This window comes from Bos mutus, chromosome 4 (genome assembly GCF_027580195.1).
Source record: "Bos mutus isolate GX-2022 chromosome 4, NWIPB_WYAK_1.1, whole genome shotgun sequence".
Lineage (NCBI taxonomy): Eukaryota > Metazoa > Chordata > Mammalia > Artiodactyla > Bovidae > Bos > Bos mutus.
The window spans coordinates 24,299,712-24,318,620 of record NC_091620.1 but is presented as its reverse complement, the minus strand read 5'-3'; positions in this window follow the sequence as shown (position 1 = coordinate 24,318,620).

Sequence of the window (18,909 nt, the reverse complement as noted above, 5' to 3'; positions counted from 1 at the left end):
TGTCTTGTTTCCCTCCAAGTCCTCAAGCCATGATGTTATATTTTCTTCTGAAAGTTTTAATGGTTTGTTTTTCACAGGTAGGTCTTTAAATCCATCTGAAGTTGACTTTTGTGAATAGTCACAAAAGTGACTTTAGACGACTAGTTGTCCCAATTCCTACTGGTTAGTCCATTTTATCCCCGTGGATCGGAAGAGCCAGGCCTATCACGTGTCAGGTCTGTGTCTGTACTTCTACTTGTTCTGTTGGTCTAGCTCATATCTCACTGTTTTAATTACTATAATTTTATAAGTCTGATATCTGATAGAGTAAATCTTTCCTACTGTTTTTTTCAAATCAATCCTAACTATACTGGCCCATTGTATTTTCTTGTGAATTTTAGAAAGAACTTCTCTAATTCTGTGAAAAAGCCTATTTGACTTTGATTGAACTGTGTTGCATCGAATTGACACCTTTAAGATACTGAGTCCATTAATAGGCATGGTTAATATATCTCTGTAATTAGGGATTTTGTTTGCCGACTATACATCATGATTTTTTTCCTAGAGCATTTCATGTATATTTTGTTATATGTCTTCCCTCTAAGGATCTTACCATTTTTATGACTGCTTGCATGAAATCGTATTTCAGATGAATATTTTCTAATTTGTTACTGGTGTATCTATCGGAAAGCCATTGATCTTGTGTCCAATATTAAATTGAATTTTCTCACTAAATTTCATTGAGTATATGGCAACCCACTCCAGTGTTCTTGCCTGGAGAATCCATGGACAGAGGAGCCTGGTAAGCTGCAGTCCATGGGGTCACTAAGAGTCGGACACGACTGAGCGACTTCACTTTCACGTTTCACTTTCATGCATTGGAAAAGGAAATGGCAACCCACTCCAGCGTTCTTGCCTGGAGAATCCCAGGGACAGTGGAGCCTGGTGGGCTACCATCTATGGGGTCGTACAGAGTCGGACATGACTGAAGCGACTTAGCAGCATACATAGATTCTATTTTATTTTCTTAACAATCTTAAAATCTGTAAACAAAGATAGTTTTTTTCTTCCTTTCCAGTTCTTATTCTTTTTGTTTCTTTCAAGAATATCTTTTAAGGATGCCTTCTTGCATTAGCTAGAACCTACAGTCAGTATTGAATGACAGATGTGATAATGGAATCATTGTGCAATTCCTGACTAAATGGACTTTATGACTTTAAGGGTTTTTATTTTCAATTTTTAATTTTTATTTTCTTAAATTTTTTTTATTTTTTTTAACTTTTAAATCTTGTTAATTTTAAATTTTGACTAATTAATTTATTTAAAGCTCTAAATTGCCCTCTAAGGACAACCTAAACTGTACCCAGAGCTTTTAATATGAATGATTTTCATTGCAGTTCAGGTCAAAATATTTTACTGTTTCATTGATAATTCTATGTGTAATCTATGCATGGTTTAAGAGTACATTTTAAGTTTTAAAACATAAGAGCTGTAATTTTTTAAAAACTATATTTTGGGCCTTGAAAGAAGTCTCAGAACATATAGGAGTCTTGAGATTACATACAGCATGCTTTCCTGACCAATGTAATTAAGCTAAAAATCAACTACAAAAACAATAGCAAAAAAGGACTTAAAATCCTTTATATTTGGAAATCAAGAACACTCTCCCGAATAATTCATGCATACAAAAAAATCAGAGTAAAAATTTAAAAACACTTTGAACTGGGTCTTAATGAAAGTATGGCAGATCAAAACTTGTGGATGCAGCTAAAGCCTTGCTTTAAGGAGAGTTTCTAGCACTGAAACGCCCGTTTTAAAAAGAAGCCTAAGAAGTAATAAGCTGTATCAGCCACCTCCAGAAGTTGAAAGCCGCAATGGTGGTAACAAATACCAATATTCACTAAAGGTATCTGTAGGGTCATTTTCAAGGAAGATTCATGTTTGTTTATTTTCGTGCTGCCTTCTCATCTAGTTTTATGATTATTGCTGATGCTTCCATCTGATCTATCAGGTTCCTATCCAGAATCAAGTCTTATGATGGTATTTTGGGGTTCCTGCTCCATAGAAATGTTGGAGATTATACAGATAAAACAGCTTAATTCCCAGTCATGAGGTTCTGGCTTTGTCTCAGGCAGCAGGTCGATGACATTGTTTCTCGGCTTCTTTTCACAGGCAGTAAACCCTCATCTCTTCCGTCCCCAGGTCCCTTCCCCAGTCCTGGTTCCAACAGTGAATGTGAGGCCAGCCCCTTCTGCTATGGCCTGAACGTTTGTGCCCCTCGCCAAAGTCCTATGTTGAAGTGTAGCCCCCAGTGTGGCTTTCTTGGAGATGTGCCCTCCAAGTAGCAGGTTAAGTGAGGTCCTAGAGGTGGAGCCCTTATAAGAGGAAACGCCCCGTCTCTTTCCCTCTCTCTGCTTGCACAGAGGAGGGGCCCTGTGAGGACACGTGAGAAGGTGGCTGAATTCAAGGCAGGAAGAGAATTCTCAGCAGCAACTGAACCCCTATTGGATTTTGATGTGGGACTTCCAGCCTCTAGAACAATGTGGCCTTCTGTTGTTCAAGCTGCCCAGTCTCTGGTACTTTGTTATGGAGCCTAGACAAGCTGACACACCTTCCTTCAGAGTGACCAAACCATTTACTGCCCCTGCCTGCTTTGTGGCTCAGTAGCCTGTATCCTTTCTTTAGTCCTGATCGTTTTGCCTGAACTGCTCCACGGAGATGCTTATTTTTGAGTCCAACTATGACTTGCAGGTTTTTTTGTTTGTTTCATATATTTTATCTACTGTGAGGTGAGCTCAGAGTATGGACATACTGTTTAAGATCCTTCTTGTGGGGACTTCCGTAGTGGCCCAGTGGTTAAGAATCCACCTTCCAATGCAGGGGATATGAGTTTGATCCCTGGTCAGGGAACTAAAATCCCTCATGCCATGGAGCAACTGGGATTCCAACTAAGATCTGTGCACCACAACCAAAGATCCCATGTGACACAGCTAAGACCTGACTCAGCCAAATAAATGAATGTTTTAAAATATATATGTATACTAGTTTTTAAAAAAGATCCTTCATGTGTTCTAGTAAGAAAGAATCACAAGGAAACAGATGTGCCATTTCATTTTGCCCTAGAAATTAGTAAGGGTCAGTGGCCTGACTACATTGCTCTTTTTTTCTCTTATGGGCACAAGTGTTTGGAATCAACTAGTTATGCCTTCATAGCGACTGAACAGTCAAGGTTCATTATGGACCTGTATTTTCCAGATCATCCAGGGGGATGGCTCTCAGCCATTCCTTCCCCTTTCTTCACCTACCAGTCTGTTCGTCAAGGCGTCTCTCCAACCACAGCTCACTCCAGCTCTTTGTGTGTCTCTTCCCACATCACCACCAACTCCAAGCTCCACCCTCCCAAGCAGAAGTGGCAAAGTGGCATCTTTATGTACCGAAATGAGAGGCCAGTTGAAAAACAAAGTGATAGTGAAGTACTGTTTGTGGATGTGATGTCTGTGTGTACGTGTGTTTAGTTAACATCACTGCCTTTGAAGTGCGAGATGATGTTACTGATGTGGTCCATGTAGGGCACGTGAGCCTGGACACGACATGTAACTGTTGGTCCCCTCGCTCTGCTCACCCATTGGTGGTGCTTAGCTTGTCGGTGCAGACTGTTACTTGAGGCCCTGCAGTCATTTGTGATTCTGCCTTTCAGGCTTAAAGCAGAACTGGAGCTTTGTCTTCACGTTACCTTCTTTCTTTCTCAGCAATATTGAACTACATAGTCGTGTCTGTGATTTCTAGCATGTGGCTTTAGAGTTGGACAACCAAGAATCAAATGGAACTAGTGGCTTCAGATGCGAGTCTTTTGAGTCCCAGGGGGCTGTGTAAGAAGGTGGAAATGTGATGGTCTTTGACGTTGCTCAAGTCTTATTTGTCCATCCATTAGCTGTGTAGCCTTGGACAAGGTCTGTGAGCTTAACCTCTGTGAGTTCACTTGTAACATGGGCCTTATACTACACACTTTGCAAGATTAGTGTGAGTGTTAAATGTATGTCAAGCACCCAGCTTGTGCCTGGGATGCTCAAGGTATGTTATTAATACTTTTCTTCCTCTCCTCCCCTGGTCCTTCAGTGGCTACACTCCAGACCTCAGCACAGTCATCCCGTTGCCCTTACCTCATCTTTCCGGGTGTCGGTGCATGCATGTGAACCCAGCAGCTTGACTGCAGTGATGCCCTCTGTTTGCATAACACCCTGGCTGCCACCTGACAGCTCTTATTCAGCTTGCATGGGTGGTTTGTCTGGTTTGTCCCCATCCTCCCTTCATTAATTCCGTGGCTAAGGAGCCATGCAGTTATTTATGACAATATTAATTAGGAGAAAGGAAGAAATAAGTTAAAAAAGGCTCAAAGGGAAAAGGGGATTGGGTCAGAACCTGTCGGGAGAGGGTGTGAAACTTGAAATTGCTGAACAATGGGAACAACCCTTCTCCACGTGAGCAGGCTGACTGAGCAAGTGAGTTTCTGCTCTTACAGAATTAACTGGGAGGTTGGGGGTGGGGGTGGTGGTGCGTGGCTTGCTGTTCTGGCAAGTCTAAACCCAGAAAAGATGGACTCGGTCCTTGACATGATCCCCTCTCCTCTGTTTGTGACCATCCCCCCTCCCCCTTGTGCTGTACTCCGTGGTACCCCAATAGGCCTGGTTTCCTCGCTTCTCACAAAATTTACCTCTTCTTCCCTCAAACTGAGTAACTTCTCTGTCTCTCTCGGTACCCAATTGTTCTACTTGCCACAGAGGAGGTAGATCTGAGAAATCAATTCGCAACTAGGTTTCTTTCTATGGTGTTATTTGTAAGCTCTTCCAGAGGCATTTGCATTTTTAAAGACCCGCTTCTTAATGGAATGATACATTTCACTGGGCTATTCCGTACTAATCGTAAAAAGAATTAGTATGATGTGATTGCTTTAAGAAGGCTGCATTAATAGGAACACAGTGTAAAATTGGAAGAGGTGTAAATCCCAGTCTGACTCCTTTGGGATCAGACTTCCCTTAGAGTTGTTACATATGGTCTTAGATTCCTTGCTGTAAGAAACACTAGACATAATGGGATACATTTGGATCAATGAAGAGTAAAAAGAGATTCGACAAGGCCTGAGAACTGCTGCCTGCTCCTGTGAAAGATAGACTAGTTCAATAACATATTGCCAAGAGGCAGGGCTAGGACCCTTGGGTGAAATGTATAGGAAGATTTTTTTTTCCCCAGTGAGAAGATGGTTGTTCTTTGAATCAGAGAGCCCAGAGGTGCAAGGGACTGCGAGAAGGAGGAGCTTTCAAGGAGGTTCCAGCCCACATGAGTAATCTGATCCATTCTCCTTCCTGGCTTTTCCAGCCCAAACTGTCAAAAGCTCTCCATGAGTGCAATCCTGGAGATAAGCCTGTGGGTGGTGTACATTTTTGGAGTAGGGAAGATTCCCAGGGATTTACATCATTTACTCTAGGCAAGTGCAAGGCTGAGCCTTGAACAGGGCTGGTCTTAACTAGAAGAGGGAAAAGAAGTGACTGCCAGGGGCAAGGATTATTTATTCACCACATTCACATAACAACCCAGCTGTGGGAAATGGACATTTCATTTATTTGTTGTGGTGGCAACTCTGTAGACTCCCAAATGTTTATGAGTATGAATCATTTTTATTTCATCTCTGTGGACTTAGTCTCTAGCAAGATAAGGAGGCATCTTGCCAAATCTAGAAGTGCTGTTTAAGTGATGGAATAAATTTAAATTTTTTGAGGGTTAAGTTATTTTTACTTTTGACCCCAGACAAGCTCTCTCTTCCAAAGAAACCTAATCTGAAAGGTTTATATAAGGTATTCAAGGTTCTTTGGATCTTATGCAAACCTGAGTCAGTCTTACTCAGGTGAGTCTGTAGGTATAGTACAGCTTTGAGAATTAAATTTTCTATAAACTAGCAAGAAATGAGAGAAAACAGTACTTGATATGCACTTGGGACTCTCACAGTCCAGAAACTTAGAAGTCAGTGTTGTTTTATGGGCAATATTTCAAGCTCCATATAAACAATTGTGTTCTTTTCCTACTTCTTTCTTGTTAGAGATTTCTTTCAAGACTTGAAATTGAAATTTATACATTATTTACCAGAATTAAGCTTTCTAAAGTGCTCATGGGGCTTTCCTGATGGCTCAGTGGTAAAGAATCTGCCTGCCAATGCAGGAGACCTGGGTTCAATCCCTGGGTCAGGAAGATCCCCTGGAGAAGGAAATGGCAATCCACTCCAGTATTCTTGTCTGGGAAATCCCATGGACAGAAGAACCTGGCAGGCTACAGTCCATGGATTCGCAAAGAATAGGACATGACTTAGTGACTGAGCATGCACGCATGAAGTGCTTATGACTCAAATAAACCAGACAATACGTCACGTAAAATCACATAAAATCAAACATATGGATGTCGTTACAGTTAAAATTCCCACTTGACATTTCTGCTATCCCCAATCCTATAAATAGTACCAACAATACTGAAAATTAAATATATTTTGCAAGTAGCAGAAATTCTTCCTAATAAATTTTTATGGTGATTTACTAATGGAAATTGAGAATACATAAGGGTAAAACAACAGATGCATGAAATCAATATTCCTCATCATGAAAGCTCTTAGCAAGCCAGGAATAGAAAGGAACTTCTACTACCTAATAAAAACCTGTATATTCCTCTACTAAAAAGCCTATACTTAATTGATAAAAGACCAAATGCTTTCTTCTTAAGATAAGGAACCAGGCTGATGTCTGTCTGCTCTCACCATTTCTGTTTAATAACCTACTAGAGGTCCTAGTTGGAGAAGGCAATGGCACCCCACTCCAGTACTCTTGCCTGGAAAATCCCATGGACGGAGGAGCCCAGTAGGCTGCAGTCCATGGGGTCGCTAGAGCCGGACACAACTGAGCGACTTCACTTTCACTTTTCACTTTCATGCATTGGAGAAGGAAATGGCAACCCACTCCAGTGTTCTTGCCTGGAGAATCCCAGGGACAGGGAAGCCTGGTGGGCTGCCGTCTATGGGGTCGCACAGAGTCGGACACGACTGAAGCAACTTAGCAGCAGCAGCAGAGGTCCTAGTTGGTGCCGTAAGGAAAGTAAAAGAAATAAAAGGCAGACTGATTAGATAAAGAAGTAAAATAGTATTTACTCCCAGGAAATGTGATCTTTTATGTAGGAAAACCCAAGAATCTAAAAAAAAAAAAAAAAAAGCTACTAGAACCAATATCTTGTATTTGCAGGTCAGAAGACTGATAAAAAGGGTAATTGTATTTCTATATACCAGCAGTTGGATATTGAAAAATTTTTTAATGTCATTAATAATAGCATCAAAAGTATAAAATATTTAAGAGCAAATTTGACAGAAGATGTGAAAGGCCTATACACTGAAAACTCTAATTAAAACAGAGATGTCATATAAGAGAGATGTCATGTTTATGAATTAGAAGGACCAATATAGTTAAGATGTTGACTCTCCCAAAATTGATTTAGAAATCCAAAGCAAACCTAATTAAAATCCCAGCAGGCTTTTTTTTTGGGTAGAAAGTGACAAGGCAATTCTAACAATCATAAGGAAAGTCAAAGAATATGGAGTAGTCAAAACAACTTTCATAAAGAAGAACAAAGCTGGAGGACTTACCTGATTTCAGACTTTCAAGTATCGTAATACTGTATGGAATTGGCGTAAAATAGACAAGCAGACCAATGCAACAGAATCAAGAATACAGAAATAGACCCACACATATGTCAATACCATATGGTCAATTGATTTTCAGCAAAGGTGCCAAGACAATTCAATTGGGAAAGAGTAATCTTTCCAACAAATAGTGCTAGAAAAATTGGATACCCATATGCAGAAAACCAAACAAACAATCAAAAAGCACCTTAACCCCTACCTGACACAGCCTGTAAAAAGTAACTTGACAGTCATCATAAACCCTAATATAAGAAATGAAATGATAACATTTCCAGAAGAAAACATATGTGAAAATCTTAGTGACTTTGAGTTTGGCAAAGATTTCTTAATAGGACACACGTAAAGAAATCAATGAATTGGACATATTTAAGTGAAAAGTCAAAGTGTTAGTTGCTCAGTAGTGTCTGACTCTTTGCGATCCCACGGACTGTCTGTCCATGGAATTCTTCAGGCAAGAATTCTGGATTCTTGAATTCCCTTCTCCAGAGGATCTTCCCAACCCAAGGATCGAACCTGGGTCTCCTGCATTGCAGACAGATTCTTTATCATCTGAGCCACCAGAGAAGCCCATGATATGTTTATTTTTCAAAAGACCTTTGTGAAAATAAAAAGGCTCATCATATATAGGGAGGTATTTGCAAAACTTATATGAAGAGTATATATATTTTACAAATCAATAATGAAGAGGCAAGTGACCCAATTTTAAAATAGACAAAAAGTTTAAGTAGACTCTTCATGAAAGAAGATGTATGGATGCAAACAAGCACAAGAAAAGACAACATATTTAGTTACTATGGGAATGCAAATTCAAATCACAAGGAGATTCCCTTATATACCCTCTAGCATGGTTAAAATTAAAAAGGCTGAATATGCCTGATGTTGGTGAGATATGGAACAGTTAAAACTCATACATTGCTGGAGGCAATGGAAAATAGTATAGCCAGTTTGGAAAACAGTTTAGCAGTTTCTTAAAAAGTTAAACACATCTACCAAAATACATAGCCATATAGTTCTTTTTGGGAGAAGGCAATGGCACCCCACTCCAGTACTCTTGCCTGGAAGATCCCATGGATGGAGCAGCCTGGTAGGCTGCAGTCCATGAGGTCACTAAGTCGGACATTGACTGAGCAACTTCACTTTCACATTTTGCTTTCATGCATTGGAGAAGGAAATGGCAGCACACTCGAGTGTTCTTGCCTGGAGAATCCCAGGGACGGGGGGACCTGGTGGGCTGCCGTCTATGGGGTCGCACAGAGTCAGACACGACTGAAGTGACTTAGCAATAGCAATAGTTCTTTTTACTCCTAGATATTTATTCAAGTGTGATGAAAGCATATGTCCACCCAAAGACTTGTACACAAATGTCCATAATAGCTTTGTTTTTTAATTGAACTATGGTTGATTTATAATTGTTTTAATTGTTGATTTATAATTGTTTTAATTACTGCTACATAGTAAAGTGATGTTCAGTTATACATATATATATTTTTTAAATTATTTTTCCATTATTGTTTATCACAGCATATTGAATATAGTTCTCTGTGCTATGTAGTAGGACCTTGGCAACCCCCTTCCCTTTGGCAACCACCAGTCTGTTCCCTGTGTCTGTTTCTGTTTCATAGATAGGTTCATTTGTGTCTTCTTTTAGATTCACATATAAGTGATACCATATGGCATTTATTTTTCTCTTTCTAACTTACTTTACTTAGTATGATAATCTCTAGGTCTATCCATGTTGCTGCAAATGACATTATTTCATTCCTCTTTATGGCTGAGTAGGATTCCATTGTATATCCTGCATATTCTTTATCCATTCATCTGACATTGGACATTCTTTTTTTATTTTAATTTTTACTTTTTTAAATTATGAAAGTATGATAACATAATTATAAGAGACTTGGAAAATACAGAACAAGGTTACATATAGTTCCACTATATTATAATTATTTTTTAGTAGATTTTTAGTTGGAGTTTCGGTATCCGATTCTCAAAAATTAATAGAATGAATACACAGAGAGGTAGAAGGATATAGTAGACCTGAAAAACACTATGAACCAATTCAACATAATTAAGATTTATAGAATTTTCACACAGCAGTAAGATACAAGTTCTATTCAAGTTCCTATAGCCTAAACTAGGAGACCCTTTAACATATCTAGGGACATATAGCAAGGTACAAAAATTCCATGATTTGAAGGTGTTGAAATCATACAGAGCCTGTTCTCTTCTTCACTATCATTTTCAAATATCAAAAAATATTTGAAAGTAACCCACGTGTTTTCAAGTGCGACGTGACATTTACCAAGAGAGATCTTTGACTTAGCCGCTGAACGCCTTGATGAAGTTAGACTGAAAAGACAGAGCGTGATCACAGAGAAGAAAGCATTTAAATGAGAAATTAGGATCAAATGAGAAATAAATATTAAAGATACTTTAAACAAAATCCCATGTACTTGGAAATTAAATGTCCATTTTTAAACGATGGGTGTATCTAAGAAGTCAATGGACATTCTTCCCTCATTCTTCTGTAAACGGACATTTCAGTTATTTGCATGTCTTGTCTTTTGTGAATATTGCTGCTGTGCACATGGGGTGTGTGTGACTTTCTGAATTATAGTTTCGTCTGGGTAATAGCCCAGGAGTGGTATTACTGGATCATGTGGTAATTCTATTTTTAGTTTTCTGAGGAAAACTTTTTTCCACATATTTTTTCCACATGGCTGCACCAACTTTCATTCCCACCAACAGTATAGGAGGGTTCCCTTTTCTCCACACCCTCTCCAGCGTTTGTTATTTGTACACTTTTTAATGATGGCCATTCTGACTGGCATGGGGTGGTGCCTTATAGTTTTGATTTGCATTTCTCTAATAATGAGTGATACTGAGCATCTCTTCATCTATTCTTTTTTGAAGAAACGTCTGTTTAGGTCTTCTGCCCGTTTATCGGTTGGGTTCTTTGTTTTTGTTGTCGTCGTGTTGCATGAGCTGTTTGTGTATTTTGGAAATTAGGCCCTTGTCAGTTACATTGTTTACAAACAGTGTATAAGATATCGTATTCCATCTACAGATACTGTTTGGTGCACACGTGAGTTTTGAATAACTCCTTGGACCTGAGTCAAGACCAGACACTGGAGCCCCTGCTGCCTTTGTCTCCCCATTCCGTCAGTGGAGCAGCACCCAGCTACTGTGGACCTACTCAGCGTGGGCGCGCTGAGAATTCTGCATCAGAGATACAAGGTGAGTAGGCATGGGTGCTGCCCTTGAAGAGTTCACAACCTGCACAGGGAGCCCCTGTAGGACAGGGGTTGGGTCTGGTTTATCTCCGCCTTGACAGAGTCTCAGCTCAGAGCCTCATATGCTGTTGCTGCTCTGTTGACATTTACTGAATGAATACACCTGAATATGGCTGTTTCTACTGTTTGACCAAGACTTCTTTCTCAGGCAAAGCAAAAAGCTTCTCCCAATGTTTTGTGACTTCCTCTTTTGTTTAAGGTTATATTCTGTGAGACATATAATCCAGAAAATTTAGGAATAAGGCTCACAATCCAGGCTGAGGCAAACACATAAATGGGAAATTTCCCCTAACTTCCATCCTCTTCTGTGTCTTATCCTGCAGAACTTTATTCATCTAAGGCAGGAGTCCGCAAGGATTTTTTGTAAACAATTTGGTAGTAAATAAGTTACACTTTCTGGGCAATTGAGTCTCTTTTGAAAGTACTTTGCCCTGCAGCTGTCATGCCAAAGCAGCCATTGACACTATGGAAACAAACCCCTGTGTTCCAATAAAACTTTATTTATAAGAACCAGCATTGGGTTGAATTTGGTCTACAAGCTTACTGACTCCTGCTCTAGGGTTTGAACCCATCATGGAAGTTACACTGTAGCTTTTAGGTAACGGAACTGATATTCAGTAAGGGCCATCTGGTTTTCTGAAGAAACTTCTTGAAATACATTTTGAATCATACATGAATGTACATGTTGCAGATGGTTGGAAAACCCTGCTGGGACTGACCTGACTCCTACAACTCATGTGTGTGGTTTGTTAGAAATGTGCTTTTTCAGTGGAATGGGATGGATTGCCACTGGGTTGCATTTGGTAGTAGAGTAAATGCGAGGTAACACCAAAATAGGAGCAGCCTCGGAGAAGGCAATGGCACCCCACTCCAGTACTCTTGCCTGGAAAATCCCATGGACGGAGGAGCCTGGTAGGCTGCAGTCCATGGGGTTGCTAGGAATCAGACACGACTGAGCGACTTCACTTTCACTTTTCACTTTCATGCATTGGAGAAGGAAATGGCAACCCACTCCAGTGTTCTTGCCTGGAGAATCCCAGGGACAGGGGAACCTGGCGGGCTGCCGTCTATGGGGTCGCAGAGAGTCAGACACGACTGAAATGACTTAGCATAGCATAGCATAGACCATATGGCAGGGGTCCCCAAGTCTCCCATGTTCACGTATATGTTAGAAGCTCTCATGAGACTTGGCATATGAATGTACTCATTGCTAAGATTTATTACAGTGATATAATAAGGGTACACACCTAATCATAAGGGGAAAAGATGAAGAGTCTAGAGGAATCCATCTACAGGAATCCCCGTGTAGAAGGGGTCACAAAATGCTCATTCTTCCCCCATCAGTGAAATGCAGCAACATATGTGTGATCCCTGCCTAGGGAATTCCACCAGAGACTCAATGCCCAAGGTTTTTCTCTGGTGCTGGGCACATAGGCACGGACTGCATAGCACATACATAATTCCAGGCTAACCCAACACTGTTAATAAGCAATGCTTCAATTTAAGAAACTTCCAGGCTCCCAGAAGGAAAGCAGGTGTTCAGCATAAACCACATTGTTTGCACAAATAGTCCAGGCACTATAAACCAGCCTTATCATTTAGGGAACCATTTGAGTGTCTAGTTCCCAGAGGCCAACTTTGTAAGCAGAACTTTCTAAGGTTAGTAGTCTCAGGTTTGATGTGTTCATTGTTTTCTACACATATTCTCACTCCAAGATATTTGAATAAGTAAGGGTCTTCCTTCACTTAAGAGTGACAACACAGGACATAAAAACAACACTCATTTTGTGTCTTATATAAATTTCAGGTCTCCGTGATATCAGGGAGTGCATGCCCCGATGGGATGGTGTGTTGTGGAGCTGCACTCTGCCACCCACACAGCATTGTCAGTCTTCTTGGTTTAATTTGCTGCTGTTTATGCTGGTTTAAAATGACCTCCTCCTGGGTCTCCCTGGCTCCAGTAAATTACGCACAGGTTGCCGAGGCATGACTTCTAGGCTTCTACTTTCTTATGGTGCTGCTTGTGTTAAACCATCTAATGTCTATTTCCTATTTTACTGTAAAAGTTGAGGCCATGATATTTTCTTAATCTCATTTACTTATCTGGCTCCCCCTTTCCTTTCTTGAGTCCTCTCCACCTTTTCACCTCTCTTCAGTCAGAGAACAAAATGTCCCTCTTTCTATCAGAGGTCAATGCTCCCACCTGTGTCCTAGATCCTCCCCTCTAACCCTCCCCTTCCTTCTCTAGGCTCTTGCTCCATCACTTAGCTCACTTCTCCTATATTCAAGCTTCCTGTCTTTTCTGAATTTTTACCCATAGCACATAAACATAATGTGTTCAAGTCTTTCCCATCATTAAAAACATGCTCAAGCAAAACTTTCCTGTGACCTCTTTAGCTGCTGTTCTTTCTCCTTCTGGTCTCTTTCAAACTTCTTGAAAGACTTATTTCTTTAATGATCTCCTCTCCAATTCGATCTTCATTACACTGCAATTTGACTTCTACCCACACATTCTATTGAATGTTAGGAGCCTTCGAGTACCTAATTGACAAATCCAGTGGGTACTTTCCATTCATCATCTTCCTTGACCTCTCTGCTAAATCTAACACTGTTAATCAATCACTACTGCTTCCTGGAAACTTTTATGTTCTCAAAGAAAAATGTCCTGGTTCTCATCATCTCTATTTGACTATTCCTTTGTGGGCTCCACTTTCTTCACCACCATCTAACTGTTGGTGTAATCTAAGATTTTATCTGTTGTGCATTCATCTTCTTCTTATATATATATTCTCTCTGAGCAGTCTAACCACTATCTGGATGCTGATAAATCCCCAATTTATATCTGCAGCATGGACATCTCTCCGAAGTTCCAGACCCATATATTCATCTCCATCTAGATGTTCCAGAAGAACCTCAAACTCATCATAACTGAACTCATCATTTTCTAGCTCCAGGATTCTCTACCTCATTTAATGGCACTGCCACTCACTAGATTCGTAAGATAGAAATCATCAAGTCATCTTTGTTTTCCTTTATTCATATGTTACATCTCCCTTCAATCAGCAAGTTCTATTCATCCTGCTTCCTAAATATTTTTCAGCTTTTTATCTCTTCATATCTATTACCAATACCTTACTTTTGACTTCCTTTACTCTTGCCTGGATGATTCCAAAAGCTTTTTAATAGGTCCCTTTGGCACCCATCTTACTTCCAACAAATCCATGTATTTATAGAACACCTGGCATATGCACTATTGTGGCTGGGCAGTTACTGGTAAACAGCATAGAGCGTGTGTCAGTATGATACACGTTACTCTATAATTAAACCCACATTAAATAAATCTACATTAAATATAATAATTCAAATAGTAAGTGCTCCAAAGACAAGAAAATAGAATATAAGCTAACTGATGGTGAATTAAATGTGGGTATTCAGAGTAGTCTTGTCTGAGTGGGTAACATCTGAGCAGAGAACCAAATAATGAGAGAGAGCCTGTCTCTGGAATATCTAAAGAATGAGGGTTCTGGGCTGGGAGAGCAGAGTAGAAGGGCTCTGAGGCAGGTCCATGTTTGGTGTGGCTGGAAGATGTCAGGTGAAGGCAAGAACAGTTTAGGATGAGGTAGGATTGTAGTCCTATAGGTAGGACCTGTAAGGATTGCCTTTATAGGTCATGGAATGGGTTTAGGGACTTAGGGGGAGCCATTAGAGGATTTTCATCAGGAGAGTAACCTGATCTGATTTGCTTTCAAAGCAGATTACTCTAGTTGCTGCTTGGAAATAGGTTATAGGTACATAATTAGAAGTAGTTAGTAGTGGTTGCATTATTCCAGGTAAGAAATGATGGCTGGCCTAAGGGAATGGAAAGGTGATGAAAAGAAGTGGATGGAATTGAAATATAATTTGGATGCAGAATCAATAGGACTTGAAAAAATCAAGGATCTCTCCTGCAACCTCCATCAGCAGCTCCAGAGTGATTTTCTAAACACAGCTGAAGCCGTATGTCTTCCACAGTGCAATAACCCTCAGGGTCTCCTTGCTATTTATCAGACAAATGCTAAACACTGTAGCCAGAGATACAAAGCCATCCCTGGTTTGTTCCCCCTTTTCCTCTCCAGGAGTCTTCCTTGGAATCCCTCCCTCCCTAGCTGTTAGGTGTCTCTTCTCGATGACCCAGTGTCTGGGCATTTGGTGTGTCTATTGCAGCACCAACATTGTATTGAAAATTCAGTGTGCTTGTCTATAATCCTAAGGTGCAAAGACTTCGTTGATCATTTTATTTCTGTTGTCAGCTCTTTGCTACTTGAAGTTTGGTCCTTGGACCTGTAGCATCAGGATCACCTGGAAGCCTGTCTGAATCTGCGTTTTCGCAGGGAGATCCCCAGGGAACTCACACGTAGCTTACAGTTTGAGAAGCTGGCTGTTTCTTGGAGATAGGAGGCACTCACTGAACGCTGAACTTAATGGAACCAGTGATCCAGTCAGAGTCCTCAAAGAACAACTATGCTTTCCTTTCCCTGAAATAGATCCAAGTCACACAGTTAGCATCAACGAGGTGGATTAAACCCTACTAGGTGCTGGGGATATATTGAAAATGTCTTTCACCTTATGGCTGGTGATGTATGTTTATAGTAACTTAGGACCTGTGGTTACATTTACTTCAAGCAGAGGAACTAGAGTATCAATTCCATTTCAGACTGGAGTGACTCAAATGTACTTTTCTTATAAAATATTCTGTAATCTTTTTGTGAAGTCACCCATATAATCTAACACCTAACTTTTCCCTTTGAATAGTTAGCACCCTATTTAATTAAGTGTGGAGAACAAACTTCTAAGTACCAAAGGCAAGTACTTTGGTCCCATATGAACTATTACCAAACAACACACAAGTGCTAATTAGCTCGTTAACACTTCACTGTTATTCTTTGAGCTGCTTTCAATTATTTTCCAGGCTAAGTAAATCCAGAAGGTCAGAAGTTTCCAATTTTGCCTTGGCTTTCTTATAGACTTGGAAAAGTTGCTGTACTTCCTCTTCCACAAGCCACAAAATGGGAGTCACAGTTCATTGCCTACCCAGCTCCCCAAGTCCTCAGGGTGGTGGAGATTTAGGGCCCTCACAGGCAGGAATTCTGACATTCTTCCGAGGCCCCCAGCATGGTGGCCGGAGGATACTTGTGTTAGGTCAACTTGTAGAAGAGACAGGGACCTTATCTCCTCAGCAGTATAGGGGCTGGGAGCAATGACTGTCTTTTGCTTGTCTTTTTGGAATCTGTGTGGAATGTTGCAGAGAACGGTGACCTGGAGATGGGAGGTCTGGGTCTCGTCCTGTTTGTCTGGAACGGGCAGTAAGACATTCCTGTCACCTCTCTTGGCCACAGTATTTTCACTGGGTGACCTCTAGCATCCCTTCTAATCTGGACATTTTAGGGCTCTCTGTTTCTATCTTTGCTGGTCTTTTCTGGAGAGAATTAAAACTTGAAATAGCTCAAGCGCAAACCCTTTCTGAATGTCTGTCAAATCCCAAGGATTCAGTAATAAGCTGTGATGTGCGGGTGAGTGTTTAAAAACTGGTACTGATTTGTCGTACCTGCCAGCCTCTGGGCGTAAATCACCTTCTCATGGTTGATTTCCAGCTACCAAGATGGTAGCAGCCTGCTCGCAGAATTCTTGAAAATTTAATAGTCAGCTATTAGGAGCTGCACACCATTGCGAAGAAGACTCCCAGTCCCTTATTCTGAGAGGAGCAGGACTTAGACAGAAGGGGCAGAGGCGCACTCATTGTGTTGGCTCTACGCCAGGCTATGGGGAAAAGTCGGTGTGGACATCAGAAAATTGTGGAAGATTGACATCAAATGTGTGGCCAAACAGTGAAATAGGGTTTGTTCCTATTTATCAGGATGTCTGACAACTCTCCTGGGGCCTCCTGCCAGAAGTCATCGTGTCTTGATGCTTGTAGAAGGGCGCACAGTGACACTCAGAAATTGGATTGCCAATAAGAACTGTACCAAGTTGAGAGACTCACTCTTTTCCCAAGTGTCAGGTGGAAGAAAGTCTGGGAGTCAGGTGGGGCTCAATATTATGATCTTTGGTGTTTCTCATCTTTAGTCTTATGCTCATAACTGAAATCAACTTTTTATTCTGGATTGGCATTTATTTTCCTATAGATATGCATTCTTTTCTTGTTGCTATTTCTAAGGGCTGGTGCTCAAATATTACTGTCTGTGTTAAAAAAAATTATTTCCCAGGGTATGCTCAGGGAGGGCCTCATATTTCCCTCTTATTTAACTGTAACTGAAAGCATAATGGAGGTCTTTTTCCAATTCAGCAGCCAGTGAGTTATACTGAGAACAATCTTGTTCAATGGCTATGGGCTGTGTGATGTTTAACTGTAAGAACTTGAAGTAGAAAGAGTGTCCATTCATACTCTGATAACTAATGGGGACCCCACTGTCAGACAGAACCCTCTCCCCAGCAAACCAGAGCTTAGCAGACCTGTAATGTCAAGATAGAGCTCAGTTTGCAGATACCAAAAACTGATGTGAGTGTCTGGGCAGGACATCTGGTTTCATGCTTAGCCCTGTGGTTTTTTTGTTCCCTTCCCAGGACAGCATGAAGCAACCATTAGGGTTCATGGTCAAGGTATCCTGAAAACTAAGCAGATGAATTATGTATCCATATCAAGGTTGATTAAGAGGCAAGGGACAGGAACCCTAATCTGAAAATGAGAAAACTTTGATGTAACCTCAACCATCCATGTTATACTTGAATGTTCTTGGGTGCAAGGAAGATATGGCAAGATAAGATAAACTGGCTCAATGAGTCCCATCTACTTACTGGAGAGACACACACCCCTCAAACAAAGAACTCTTTATATCTTTTCCAGACTATGGATGAGGACTTGGAATAAACTGTGCAGGAAGGACAGTACATTACCGAGGATTTACCTGAAAGAGAAGAAAATAAGCTTGTGTATGAAAAAGTATTTCAGTGAGACAGGGAATCTACAAAGTGGTGCCTGTGTTGAAAAGTGAAAGTGTTAGTTGCTCAGTTGTGTCCAATTCTTTGCTGCCCCGTGGACTGTAGCCTGCCAGACTCCTTTGGCCATGAAATTCTCCAGGCAAGAATACTGGAGTGGGTTGCCATTTCCTTCTCCAGGGGATCTTCAAAACCCAGGAATCAAACCCGCACCTCTTGCATTGCAGACAGATTCTTTACTGTCTGAGCCACCAGGTGCCTGTGTTAGCAAATAATAATTTCAAATATTTATACATGTGGATAAACATTGGAAGAGGATGCAGAAAAATGACAAGGAAGGAGGGCTGGGAAGATTATATCTTTTACAAACTTGTCTTTCCTGATTTTGTAATGTTATTGAATGTTATTGAATATACTTAAATCTCTTGTGAGAAGGATTTTCTGTCTTGATAGAGAAAAAAAAAATGAGCTGAAATTTCCCTGGAGAATTTGAAATCAGATATAAGGGAGAATTTCTCTGTGGAATGGTTAGACCTTGGCAAGTGCTTATAGGAGAGCTGAGAAATACCTTAAAGAGTGGAATTCCTCCTTCACTTTGTGGGGAGAATTTGTGCAGTCCCTGGAGCAGGGGCTAAACCAGATTGCTGCTGGAGGATTCTTCCATCTGGAGAGTCTTACGTTATCCCCATTGCACAGATGGAGGTCCTGATATGTAGTGTTAACTGAGGTGCAGATGTGACTCAGTGAACTGATGGCAGAGCTATCAACAGAAAAATTTATAAATTAGGGAAAGATCAACTTTGATGATTGCTTTAGAACTGCTCAAGCTGCATGCCCCATTCCTGTACCTGATTTAAGTCTTCCCAGCATCACAGCCTTGAGGAACCCAGATTGATCAATCCCTCCCCCAGGTAAGTTTAACATGAGAAATTTGCA